Source organism: Triturus cristatus, chromosome 1_1 (assembly GCF_964204655.1).
Source record: "Triturus cristatus chromosome 1_1, aTriCri1.1, whole genome shotgun sequence".
Taxonomy (NCBI): domain Eukaryota; kingdom Metazoa; phylum Chordata; class Amphibia; order Caudata; family Salamandridae; genus Triturus; species Triturus cristatus.
This window is the reverse complement of record NC_140579.1, coordinates 852096311-852108942: the sequence shown is the minus strand read 5'-3', so window position 1 is coordinate 852108942 and position 12632 is coordinate 852096311.

The following is a 12632-nucleotide window of genomic DNA, read 5'->3' as shown; positions in this document are numbered from 1 at the left end:
AACAACCTCGAAACACGTGTCCAGGGATGGCTAACGCTATTCACACTTGCACTCACGACACGAGCATAGGTGTATCCACCGACGCTGACTACAGGGACCACAGTTCTTTGGGGTAACACGCAGGTAGGTCAGCAGTGTGCGACCATTTGGATTTAGTTATTTAGTGGCACTTTGAGCCGGGGAGTCGACGGGCTCAGGTTACGCACCTGCGTTGCTACGAGAGGTACATACCTGATAATGATTTTAGCAGCCTACACAGCAACCCTGCACTCTTTCCTACTCCCTGCTGACGAGAGGCAACAACCTCGAAACACGTGTCCAGGGATGGCTAACGCTATTCACACTTGCACTCACGACACGAGCATAGGTGTATCCGCCGACGCTGACTACAGGGACCACAGTTCTTTGGGGTAACACGCAGGTAGGTCAGCAGTGTGCGACCATTTGGATTTAGTTATTTAGTGGCTCTTTGAGCCGGGGAGTCGACGGGCTCAGGTTACGCTCCTGCGTTGCTACAAGAGGTACATACCTGATAATGATTTTAGCAGCCTACACAGCAACCCTGCACTCTTTCCTACTCCCTGCTGACGAGAGGCAACAACCTCGAAACACGTGTCCAGGGATGGCTAACGCTATTCACACTTGCACTCACGACACGAGCATAGGTGTATCCGCCGACGCTGACTACAGGGACCACAGTTCTTTGGGGTAACACGCAGGTAGGTCAGCAGTGTGCGACCATTTGGATTTAGTTATTTAGTGGCTCTTTGAGCCGGGGAGTCGACGGGCTCAGGTTACGCACCTGCGTTGCTACGAGAGGTACATACCTGATAATGATTTTAGCAGCCTACACAGCAACCCTGCACTCTTTCCTACTCCCTGCTGATGAGAGGCAACAACCTCGAAACACGTGTCCAGGGATGGCTAACGCTATTCACACTTGCACTCACGACACGAGCATAGGTGTATCCGCCGACGCTGACTACAGGGACCACAGTTCTTTGGGGTAACACGCAGGTAGGTCAGCAGTGTGCGACCATTTGGATTTAGTTATTTAGTGGCTCTTTGAGCCGGGGAGTCGACGGGCTCAGGTTACGCACCTGCGTTGCTACGAGAGGTACATACCTGATAATGATTTTAGCAGCCTACACAGCAACCCTGCACTCTTTCCTACTCCCTGCTGACGAGATGCAACAACCTCGAAACACGTGTCCAGGGATGGCTAACGCTATTCACACTTGCACTCACGACACGAGCATAGGTGTATCCGCCGACGCTGACTACAGGGACCACAGTTCTTTGGGGTAACACGCAGGTAGGTCTGCAGTGTGCGACCATTTGGATTTAGTTATTTAGTGGCTCTTTGAGCCGGGGAGTCGACGGGCTCAGGTTACGCACCTGCGTTACTACGAGAGGTACATACCTGATCATGATTTTAGCAGCCTACACAGCAACCCTGCACTCTTTCCTACTCCCTGCTGACGAGAGGCAACAACCTCGAAACACGTGTCCAGGGATGGCTAACGCTATTCACACTTGCACTCACGACACGAGCATAGGTGTATCCGCCGACGCTGAATACAGGGACCACAGTTCTTTGGGGTAACACGCAGGTAGGTCAGCAGTGTGCGACCATTTGGATTTATTTAGTGGCTCTTTGAGCCGGGGAGTCGACGGGCTCAGGTTACGCACCTGCGTTGCTATGAGAGGTACATACCTGATAATGATTTTAGCAGCCTACACAGCAACCCTGCACTCTTTCCTACTCCCTGCTGACGAGAGGCAACAACCTCGAAACACGTGTCCAGGGATGGCTAACGCTATTCACACTTGCACTCACAACACGAGCATAGGTGTATCCGCCGACGCTGACTACAGGGACCACAGTTCTTTGGGGTAACACGCAGGTAGGTCAGCAGTGTGCGACCATTTGGATTTAGTTATTTAGTGGCACTTTGAGCCGGGGAGTCGACGGGCTCAGGTTACGCACCTGCGTTGCTACGAGAGGTACATACCTGATAATGATTTTAGCAGCCTACACAGCAACCCTGCACTCTTTCCTACTCCCTGCCGACGAGAGGCAACAACCTCGAAACACGTGTCCAGGGATGGCTAACGCTATTCACACTTGCACTCACGACACGAGCATAGGTGTATCCGCCGACGCTGACTACAGGGACCACAGTTCTTTGGGGTAACACGCAGGTAGGTCAGCAGTGTGCGACCATTTGGATTTAGTTATTTAGTGGCTCTTTGAGCCGGGGAGTCGACGGGCTCAGGTTACGCACCTGCGTTGCTACAAGAGGTACATACCTGATAATGATTTTAGCAGCCTACACAGCAACCCTGCACTCTTTCCTACTCCCTGCTGACGAGAGGCAACAACCACGAAACACGTGTCCAGGGATGGCTAACGCTATTCACACTTGCACTCACGACACGAGCATAGGTGTATCCGCCGACGCTGACTACAGGGACCACAGTTCTTTGGGGTAACACGCAGGTAGGTCAGCAGTGTGCGACCATTTGGATTTAGTTATTTAGTGGCTCTTTGAGCCGGGGAGTCGACGGGCTCAGGTTACGCACCTGCGTTGCTACGAGAGGTACATACCTGATAATGATTTTAGCAGCCTACACAGCAACCCTGCACTCTTTCCTACTCCCTGCTGATGAGAGGCAACAACCTCGAAACACGTGTCCAGGGATGGCTAACGCTATTCACACTTGCACTCACGACACGAGCATAGGTGTATCCGCCGACGCTGACTACAGGGACCACAGTTCTTTGGGGTAACACGCAGGTAGGTCAGCAGTGTGCGACCATTTGGATTTAGTTATTTAGTGGCTCTTTGAGCCCGGGAGTCGACGGGCTCAGGTTACGCACCTGCGTTGCTACGAGAGGTACATACCTGATAATGATTTTAGCAGCCTACACAGCAACCCTGCACTCTTTCCTACTCCCTGCTGACGAGAGGCAACAACCTCGAAACACGTGTCCAGGGATGGCTAACGCTATTCACACTTGCACTCACGACACGAGCATAGGTGTATCCGCCGACGCTGACTACAGGGACCACAGTTCTTTGGGGTAACACGCAGGTAGGTCAGCAGTGTGCGACCATTTGGATTTAGTTATTTAGTGGCTCTTTGAGCCGGGGAGTCGACGGGCTCAGGTTACGCACCTGCGTTGCTACGAGAGGTACATACCTGATAATGATTTTAGCAGCCTACACAGCAACCCTGCACTCTTTCCTACTCCCTGCTGACGAGAGGCAACAACCTCGAAACACATGTCCAGGGATGGCTAACGCTATTCACACTTGCACTCACGACACGAGCATAGGTGTATCCGCCGACGCTGACTACAGGGACCACAGTTCTTTGGGGTAACACGCAGGTAGGTCAGCAGTGTGCGACCATTTGGATTTAGTTATGTAGTGGCTCTTTGAGCCGGGGAGTCGACGGGCTCAGATTACGCACCTGCGTTGCTACGAGAGGTACATACCTGATAATGATTTTAGCAGCCTACACAGCAACCCTGCACTCTTTCCTACTCCCTGCTAACGAGAGGCAACAACCTCGAAACACGTGTCCAGGGATGGCTAACGCTATTCACACTTGCACTCACGACACGAGCATAGGTGTATCCGCCGACGCTGACTACAGGGACCACAGTTCTTTGGGGTAACACGCAGGTAGGTCAGCAGTGTGCGACCATTTGGATTTAGTTATTTAGTGGCTCTTTGAGCCGGGGAGTCGACGGGCTCAGGTTACGCACCTGCGTTGCTACGAGAGGTACATACCTGATAATGATTTTAGCAGCCTACACAGCAACCCTGCACTCTTTCCTACTCCCTGCTGACGAGAAGCAACAACCTCGAAACACGTGTCCAGGGATGGCTAACGCTATTCACACTTGCACTCACGACACGAGCATAGGTGTATTCGCCGACGCTGACTACAGGGACCACAGTTCTTTGGGGTAACACGCAGGTAGGTCAGCAGTGTGCGACCATTTGGATTTAGTTATTTAGTGGCTCTTTGAGCCGGGGAGTCGACGGGCTCAGGTTACGCACCTGCGTTGCTACGAGAGGTACATACCTGATAATGATTTTAGCAGCCTACACAGCAACCCTGCACTCTTTCCTACTCCCTGCTGACGAGAGGCAACAACCTCGAAACACGTGTCCAGGGATGGCTAACGCTATTCACACTTGCACTCACGACACGAGCATAGGTGTATCCGCCGACGCTGACTACAGGGACCACAGTTCTTTGGGGTAACACGCAGGTAGGTCAGCAGTGTGCGACCATTTGGATTTAGTTATTTAGTGGCTCTTTGAGCCGGGGAGTCGACGGGCTCAGGTTACGCACCTGCGTTGCTACGAGAGGTACATACCTGATAATGATTTTAGCAGCCTACACAGCAACCCTGCACTCTTTCCTACTCCCTGCTGACGAGAGGCAACAACCTCGAAACACGTGTCCAGGGATGGCTAACGCTATTCACACTTGCACTCACGACACGAGCATAGGTGTATCCGCCGACGCTGACTACAGGGACCACAGTTCTTTGGGGTAACACGCAGGTAGGTCAGCAGTGTGCGACCATTTGGATTTAGTTATTTAGTGGCTCTTTGAGCCGGGGAGTCGACGGGCTCAGGTTACGCACCTGCGTTGCTACGAGAGGTACATACCTGATAATGATTTTAGCAGCCTACACAGCAACCCTGCACTCTTTCCTACTCCCTGCTGACGAGAGGCAACAACCTCGAAACACGTGTCCAGGGATGGCTAACGCTATTCACACTTGCACTCACGACACGAGCATAGGTGTATCCGCCGACGCTTACTACAGGGACCACAGTTCTTTGGGGTAACACGCAGGTAGGTCAGCAGTGTGCGACCATTTGGATTTAGTTATTTAGTGGCTCTTTGAGCCGGGGAGTCGACGGGCTCAGGTTACGCACCTGTGTTGCTACGAGAGGTACATACCTGATAATGATTTTAGCAGCCCACACAGCAACCCTGCACTCTTTCCTACTCCCTGCATACGAGAGGCAACAACCTCGAAACACGTGTCCAGGGATGGCTAACGCTATTCACACTTGCAATTACGACACGAGCATAGGTGTATCCGCCGACGCTGACTACAGGGACCACAGTTCTTTGGGGTAACACGCAGGTAGGTCAGCAGTGTGCGACCATTTGGATTTAGTTATTTAGTGGCTCTTTGAGCCGGGGAGTCGACGGGCTCAGGTTACGCACCTGCGTTGCTACGAGAGGTACATACCTGATAATGATTTTAGCAGCCTACACAGCAACCCTGCACTCTTTCCTACTCCCGGCTGACGAGAGGCAACAACCTCGAAACACGTGTCCAGGGATGGCTAACGCTATTCACACTTGCACTCACGACACGAGCATAGGTGTATCCGCCGACGCTGACTACAGGGACCACAGTTCTTTGGGGTAACACGCAGGTAGGTCAGCAGTGTGCGACCATTTGGATTTAGTTATTTAGTGGCTCTTTGAGCCGGGGAGTCGACGGGCTCAGGTTACGCACCTGCGTTGCTACGAGAGGTACATACCTGATAATGATTTTAGCAGCCTACACAGCAACCCTGCACTCTTTCCTACTCCCTGCTGACGAGAGGTAACAACCTCGAAACACGTGTCCAGGGATGGCTAACGCTATTCACACTTGCACTCACGACACGAGCATAGGTGTATCCGCCGATGCTGACTACAGGGACCACAGTTCTTTGGGGTAACACGCAGGTAGGTCAGCAGTGTGCGACCATTTGGATTTAGTTATTTAGTGGCTCTTTGAGCCGGGGAGTCGACGGGCTCAGGTTACGCACCTGCGTTGCTACGAGAGGTACATACCTGATAATGATTTTAGCAGCCTACACAGCAACCCTGCACTCTTTCCTACTCCCGGCTGACGAGAGGCAACAAACTCGAAAAACGTGTCCAGGGATGGTTAACGCTATTCACACTTGCACTCACGACACGAGCATAGGTGTATCCGCCGACGCTGACTACAGGGACCACAGTTCTTTGGGGTAACACGCAGGTAGGTCAGCAGTATGCGACCATTTGGATTTAGTTATTTAGTGACTCTTTGAGCCGGGGAATCGACGGGCTCAGGTTACGCACCTGCGTTGCTACGAGAGGTACATACCTGATAATGATTTTAGCAGCCTACACAGCAACCCTGCACTCTTTCCTACTCCCTGCTGACGAGAGGCAACAACCTCGAAACACGTGTCCTGGGATGGCTAACGCTATTCACACTTGCACTCACGACACGAGCATAGGTGTATCCGCCGACGCTGACTACAGGGACCACAGTTCTTTGGGGTAACACGCAGGTAGGTCAGCAGTGTGCGACCATTTGGATTTAGTTATTTAGTGGCTCTTTGAGCCGGGGAGTCGACGGGCTCAGGTTACGCACCTGCGTTGCTACGAGAGGTACATACCTGATAATGATTTTAGCAGCCTACACAGCAACCCTGCACTCTTTCCTACTCCCTGCTGACGAGAGGCAACAACCTCGAAACACGTGTCCAGGGATGGCTAACGCTATTCACACTTGCACTCACGACACAAGCATAGGTGTATCCGCCGACGCTGACTACAGGGACCACAGTTCTTTGGGGTAACACGCAGGTAGGTCTGCAGTGTGCGACCATTTGGATTTAGTTATTTAGTGGCTCTTTGAGCCGGGGAGTCGACGGGCTCAGGTTACGCACCTGCGTTGCTACGAGAGGTACATACCTGATCATGATTTTAGCAGCCTACACAGCAACCCTGCACTCTTTCCTACTCCCTGCTGACGAGAGGCAACAACCTCGAAACACGTGTCCAGGGATGGCTAACGCTATTCACACTTGCACTCACGACACGAGCATAGGTGTATCCGCCGACGCTGAATACAGGGACCACAGTTCTTTGGGGTAACACGCAGGTAGGTCAGCAGTGTGCGACCATTTGGATTTATTTAGTGGCTCTTTGAGCCGGGGAGTCGACGGGCTCAGGTTACGCACCTGCGTTGCTACGAGAGGTACATACCTGATCATGATTTTAGCAGCCTACTCAGCAACCCTGCACTCTTTCCTACTCCCTGCTGACGAGAGGCAACAACCTCGAAACACGTGTCCAGGGATGGCTAACGCTATTCACACTTGCACTCACGACACGAGCATAGGTGTATCCGCCGACGCTGAATACAGGGACCACAGTTCTTTGGGGTAACACGCAGGTAGGTCAGCAGTGTGCGACCATTTGGATTTAGTTATTTAGTGGCTCTTTGAGCCGGGGAGTCGACCGGCTCAGGTTACGCACCTGCGTTGCTACGAGAGGTACATACCTGATAATGATTTTAGCAGCCTACACAGCAACCCTGCACTCTTTCCTACTCCCTGCTGACGAGAGGCAACAACCTCGAAACACATGTCCAGGGATGGCTAACGCTATTCACACTTGCACTCACGACACGAGCATAGGTGTATCCGCCGACGCTGACTACAGGGACCACAGTTCTTTGGGGTAACACGCAGGTAGGTCAGCAGTGTGCGACCATTTGGATTTAGTTATTTAGTGGCTCTTTGAGCCGGGGAGTCGACGGGCTCAGGTTACGCACCTGCGTTGCTACGAGAGGTACATACCTGATAATGATTTTAGCAGCCTACACAGCAACCCTGCACTCTTTCCTACTCCCTGCTGACGAGAGGCAACAACCTCGAAACACGTGTCCAGGGATGGCTAACGCTATTCACACTTGCACTCACGACACAAGCATAGGTGTATCCGCCGACGCTGACTACAGGGACCACAGTTCTTTGGGGTAACACGCAGGTAGGTCTGCAGTGTGCGACCATTTGGATTTAGTTATTTAGTGGCTCTTTGAGCCGGGGAGTCGACGGGCTCAGGTTACGCACCTGCGTTGCTACGAGAGGTACATACCTGATCATGATTTTAGCAGCCTACACAGCAACCCTGCACTCTTTCCTACTCCCGCTGACAAGAGGCAACAACCTCGAAACACGTGTCCAGGGATGGCTAACGCTATTCACACTTGCACTCACGACACGAGCATTGGTGTATCCGCCGACGCTGACTACAGGGACCACAGTTCTTTGGGGTAACACGCAGGTAGGTCAGCAGTGTGCGACCATTTGGATTTAGTTATTTAGTGGCTCTTTGAGCCGGGGAGTCGACGGGCTCAGGTTACGCACCTGCGTTGCTACAAGAGGTACATACCTGATAATGATTTTAGCAGCCTACACAGCAACCCTGCACTCTTTCCTACTCCCTGCTGACGAGAGGCAACAACCTCGAAACACGTGTCCAGGGATGGCTAACGCTATTCACACTTGCACTCACGACACGAGCATAGGTGTATCCGCCGACGCTGACTACAGGGACCACAGTTCTTTGGGGTAACACGCAGGTAGGTCAGCAGTGTGCGACCATTTGGATTTAGTTATTTAGTGGCTCTTTGAGCCGGGGAGTCGACGGGCTCAGGTTACGCACCTGCGTTGCTACGAGAGGTACATACCTGATCATGATTTTAGCAGCCTACACAGCAACCCTGCACTCTTTCCTACTCCCTGCTGACGAGAGGCAACAACCTCGAAACACATGTCCAGGGATGGCTAACGCTATTCACACTTGCACTCACGACACGAGCATAGGTGTATCCGCCGACGCTGACTACAGGGACCACAGTTCTTTGGGGTAACACGCAGGTAGGTCAGCAGTGTGCGACCATTTGGATTTAGTTATTTAGTGGCTCTTTGAGCCGGGGAGTCGACGGGCTCAGATTACGCACCTGCGTTGCTACGAGAGGTACATACCTGATAATGATTTTAGCAGCCTACACAGCAACCCTGCACTCTTTCCTACTCCCTGCTGACGAGAGGCAACAACCTCAAAACACGTGTCCAGGGATGGCTAACGCTATTCACACTTGCACTCACGACACGAGCATAGGTGTATCCACCGACGCTGACTACAGGGACCACAGTTCTTTGGGGTAACACGCAGGTAGGTCAGCAGTGTGCGACCATTTGGATTTAGTTATTTAGTGGCTCTTTGAGCCGGGGAGTCGACGGGCTCAGGTTACGCACCTGCGTTGCTACGAGAGGTACATACCTGATAATGATTTTAGCAGCCTACACAGCAACCCTGCACTCTTTCCTACTCCCTGCTGATGAGAAGCAACAACCTCGAAACACGTGTCCAGGGATGGCTAACGCTATTCACACTTGCACTCACGACACGAGCATAGGTGTATTCGCCGACGCTGACTACAGGGACCACAGTTCTTTGGGGTAACACGCAGGTAGGTCAGCAGTGTGCGACCATTTGGATTTAGTTATTTAGTGGCTCTTTGAGCCGGGGAGTCGAGGGGCTCAGGTTACGCACCTGCGTTGCTACGAGAGGTACATACCTGATAATGATTTTAGCAGCCTACACAGCAACCCTGCACTCTTTCCTACTCCCTGCTGACGAGAGGCAACAACCTCGAAACACGTGTCCAGGGATGGCTAACGCTATTCACACTTGCACTCACGACACGAGCATAGGTGTATCCGCCGACGCTGACTACAGGGACCACAGTTCTTTGGGGTAACACGCAGGTAGGTCAGCAGTGTGCGACCATTTGGATTTAGTTATTTAGTGGCTCTTTGAGCCGGGGAGTCGACGGGCTCAGGTTACGCACCTGCGTTGCTACGAGAGGTACATACCTGATAATGATTTTAGCAGCCTACACAGCAACCCTGCACTCTTTTCTACTCCCTGCTGACGAGAGGCAACAACCTCGAAACACGTGTCCAGGGATGGCTAACGCTATTCACACTTGCACTCACGACACGAGCATAGGTGTATCCGCCGACGCTGACTACAGGGACCACAGTTCTTTGGGGTAACACGCAGGTAGGTCAGCAGTGTGCGACCATTTGGATTTAGTTATTTAGTGGCTCTTTGAGCCGGGGAGTCGACGGGCTCAGGTTACGCACCTGCGTTGCTACGAGAGGTACATACCTGATAATGATTTTAGCAGCCTACACAGCAACCCTGCACTCTTTCCTACTCCCTGCTGACGAGAGGCAACAACCTCGAAACACGTGTCCAGGGATGGCTAACGCTATTCACACTTGCACTCACGACACGAGCATAGGTGTATCCGCCGACGCTGACTACAGGGACCACAGTTCTTTGGGGTAACACGCAGGTAGGTCAGCAGTGTGCGACCATTTGGATTTAGTTATTTAGTGGCTCTTTGAGCCGGGGAGTCGACGGGCTCAGGTTACGCACCTGTGTTGCTACGAGAGGTACATACCTGATAATGATTTTAGCAGCCTACACAGCAACCCTGCACTCTTTCCTACTCCCTGCATACGAGAGGCAACAACCTCGAAACACGTGTCCAGGGATGGCTAACGCTATTCACACTTGCAATTACGACACGAGCATAGGTGTATCCGCCGACGCTGACTACAGGGACCACAGTTCTTTGGGGTAACACGCAGGTAGGTCAGCAGTGTGCGACCATTTGGATTTAGTTATTTAGTGGCTCTTTGAGCCGGGGAGTCGACGGGCTCAGGTTACGCACCTGCGTTGCTACGAGAGGTACATACCTGATAATGATTTTAGCAGCCTACACAGCAACCCTGCACTCTTTCCTACTCCCTGCTGACGAGAGGCAACAACCTCGAAACACGTGTCCAGGGATGGCTAACGCTATTCACACTTGCACTCACGACACGAGCATAGGTGTATCCGCCGACGCTGACTACAGGGACCACAGTTCTTTGGGGTAACACGCAGGTAGGTCAGCAGTGTGCGACCATTTGGATTTAGTTATTTAGTGGCTCTTTGAGCCGGGGAGTCGACGGGCTCAGGTTACGCACCTGCGTTGCTACGAGAGGTACATACCTGATAATGATTTTAGCAGCCTACACAGCAACCCTGCACTCTTTCCTACTCCCTGCTGACGAGAGGCAACAACCTCGAAACACGTGTCCAGGGATGGCTAACGCTATTCACACTTGCACTCACGACACGAGCATAGGTGTATCCGCCGACGCTTACTACAGGGACCACAGTTCTTTGGGGTAACACGCAGGTAGGTCAGCAGTGTGCGACCATTTGGATTTAGTTATTTAGTGGCTCTTTGAGCCAGGGAGTCGACGGGCTCAGGTTACGCACCTGTGTTGCTACGAGAGGTACATACCTGATAATGATTTTAGCAGCCCACACAGCAACCCTGCACTCTTTCCTACTCCCTGCATACGAGAGGCAACAACCTCGAAACACGTGTCCAGGGATGGCTAACGCTATTCACACTTGCAATTACGACACGAGCATAGGTGTATCCGCCGACGCTGACTACAGGGACCACAGTTCTTTGGGGTAACACGCAGGTAGGTCAGCAGTGTGCGACCATTTGGATTTAGTTATTTAGTGGCTCTTTGAGCCGGGGAGTCGACGGGCTCAGGTTACGCACCTGCGTTGCTACGAGAGGTACATACCTGATAATGATTTTAGCAGCCTACACAGCAACCCTGCACTCTTTCCTACTCCCGGCTGACGAGAGGCAACAACCTCGAAACACGTGTCCAGGGATGGCTAACGCTATTCACACTTGCACTCACGACACGAGCATAGGTGTATCCGCCGACGCTGACTACAGGGACCACAGTTCTTTGGGGTAACACGCAGGTAGGTCAGCAGTGTGCGACCATTTGGATTTAGTTATTTAGTGGCTCTTTGAGCCGGGGAGTCGACGGGCTCAGGTTACGCACCTGCGTTGCTACGAGAGGTACATACCTGATAATGATTTTAGCAGCCTACACAGCAACCCTGCACTCTTTCCTACTCCCTGCTGACGAGAGGTAACAACCTCGAAACACGTGTCCAGGGATGGCTAACGCTATTCACACTTGCACTCACGACACGAGCATAGGTGTATCCGCCGATGCTGACTACAGGGACCACAGTTCTTTGGGGTAACACGCAGGTAGGTCAGCAGTGTGCGACCATTTGGATTTAGTTATTTAGTGGCTCTTTGAGCCGGGGAGTCGACGGGCTCAGGTTACGCACCTGCGTTGCTACGAGAGGTACATACCTGATAATGATTTTAGCAGCCTACACAGCAACCCTGCACTCTTTCCTACTCCCGGCTGACGAGAGGCAACAAACTCGAAAAACGTGTCCAGGGATGGTTAACGCTATTCACACTTGCACTCACGACACGAGCATAGGTGTATCCGCCGACGCTGACTACAGGGACCACAGTTCTTTGGGGTAACACGCAGGTAGGTCAGCAGTATGCGACCATTTGGATTTAGTTATTTAGTGACTCTTTGAGCCGGGGAATCGACGGGCTCAGGTTACGCACCTGCGTTGCTACGAGAGGTACATACCTGATAATGATTTTAGCAGCCTACACAGCAACCCTGCACTCTTTCCTACTCCCTGCTGACGAGAGGCAACAACCTCGAAACACGTGTCCTGGGATGGCTAACGCTATTCACACTTGCACTCACGACACGAGCATAGGTGTATCCGCCGACGCTGACTACAGGGACCACAGTTCTTTGGGGTAACACGCAGGT